The sequence below is a fragment of the Macadamia integrifolia genome, chromosome 8, assembly GCF_013358625.1.
Source record: "Macadamia integrifolia cultivar HAES 741 chromosome 8, SCU_Mint_v3, whole genome shotgun sequence".
NCBI lineage: Eukaryota > Viridiplantae > Streptophyta > Magnoliopsida > Proteales > Proteaceae > Macadamia > Macadamia integrifolia.
Window position 1 is genome coordinate 9,542,336 of NC_056564.1, and position 2,190 is coordinate 9,544,525.

The following is a 2,190-nucleotide window of genomic DNA, read 5'->3' on the forward strand; positions in this document are numbered from 1 at the left end:
TTTTTTTTTTTTTTTTTTTTTGAATTACCTGTTCACTGTTCTTATTCCAGCTGTTCTTGCTTGGAATGACTCAAAACAATATCTTTATGCTTACTATGTACTCCGTATGATTTCACATATCATAAGTCAAGTAAGCCTTCCCTGTATCTCTGTTGCATATGTGGTAAGATTGTTTCCTCACTTCTATTCATTTAAGAAGGCTGGCTGGAGACATAGTATAACTGACATTGTCCATTCCATTGGCAGTCTGATGTTGTGGAAGATAATATAAGGGCTGCAGCATTTGGATGGATTACAGGTCTTTTCGCAGTTTCAAATTTCCTGGGAAATCTGTTGTCACGCATTCTTCCTGAAGATTATATTTTCTAGGTATGTTCTTGCTCAAAATTTCTCATAGTTTTAGCAACAGATTTATGTATAATTTCTTGTCCAGCATACTTGTTGACAACACTGTTTTTCAGGTGTCCTTATTCCTGTTAGCATTTTGTCCAGTTTATTTGAAGCTATTTCTGGTTGAGACAATTAAGCCAGCTCCAAGGCAGGAGTAACATTCATCTTGTTTGGCTACAATTAATAATGTCCTTAAGAAGCAATACAAATCTATGAAGAATGGTCTTGCTGTGGTTGCTAACAGGTACTACTGTTTGTGAACGATAGCTCTTTCCTGTTTAACGTGGTTGTGTTGCGCGGGGGCAGGGGCTGGGGTGCGGGCGCGGGCGCTGGCGCGGGTGCAGGGGGTGGAGAAGAACCTTTAAATTGATTATATGTGGCAATAAACATATTTCATATACTTGGACACTGAAAATAGAATGTACTGCATGTTTATGAACATATAATATCCTTAGCTAAAGATCTGCATTTTACCTTCAGAGTGGGACATTGAAGCGCATTGCTCTAATTGCCTTCCTCTATAAGTTGGGAATGTCTGGAATCACCAGTGTCTTATTGGTATGTTCCTTTCCAATCTGCTAGCAGCCAAAATTGCCACTGAAAAAAAGTAACTGTGAGTTTCAGTAATCAACTTCTTAGCCTATGTTCACGAGAAATTCCCACCATCATCATGAAGATTACCTAATCGTCGCATCCATGTTAACTCTTTGATTTATGGCATTTCAGTTAGCAGTTTGACTTAAATATTTTGTCAATCACGATGATTTCCTGTGCAGTACTATCTGAAGTCAGTTTTTGCTTTCAACAAGAATCAATTTTCTGAAATCCTGATGTTGGTTGGAATAGGTTCCATTTTTTCTCAGGTACTTGCTATGGGGCTTTTCTTTTCTGAAATTTTGATGCTACAGAATCTGTAAGGATTTGTATACGTATTGACACTGAAGATTGTGAGACTATTTCACCTTTATCCCAATTTGAGCCCAGACTAAATGCAACAAATCATGTTCTTCTTCCCACCATTTCTTCATTCCTCTCTTTGTGCTTTTCCTGTGAAGAAGAAAAAAATATTCACAGATCAGTATTTAGCAGTCAGTGGCTTTAATTATTAGCCCATAGTATTTAGTTGGAAAATTATGGACAGAGAGCTCTATTATTGAATACTGCTTTAAGAAATGCTACATTCATCGGTTTTGAATGTTTCACTGGAATGAGGTGAAGCCCAAAACAGACTGATCAAGAAGATCTTAAGCTTCCAACCTAAAGTTGACCCCCTTGGACTGCCAAGATGGATGTTTTTAATTTTTAGAAGTTCATCTTTAAGACCAGCTTAAGCTGTACATTTCCTGTGTGAAATTTCCCATTTCCTATGGGTATTGCTCTGATTTTGATGTCTAACACTGATTCCTTGGGCTTAAGATGCACTAGGTCTTATTTCTGATCAGTTGATGATAGAGTTCAAACTTTGATCATTTTCCACCAAGATGCATTAGACACTGTAGCTTTTAAGAATTTCATTCCTAGACACTTAATTTCATTTCTTGGATCCAAATCTTCATTCGGGAACACTTTTAAATCCTTTAGTGTCCTGAAATTTTGCCTCGAGATTTTGGTGCTTCCACTTATAAATCCTCTGGTGGGAGTGAAAGGAATTATGTGCATCACCTTGCTTGCATCAGCAGGTGAGCTAATAAATGGAGTTCTATGGATCATTTTCCCCCTCTTATTCAATGGTTTGGCGTGGGCACCTTGGGTATGTAGTCTTTGCCATTAGCTTTCTATATGTATATGATTCAATGTTAC

General features: G+C 37.6%; 1 pseudogene; it reads left to right on the forward strand.

Moving 5' to 3' along the window:
• LOC122086332 overlaps positions 1 to 2,045 on the forward strand; it is a 2,575-nt pseudogene extending 530 nt beyond the window's left edge.
• Positions 2,046 to 2,190: the final 145 nt, after the last annotated feature.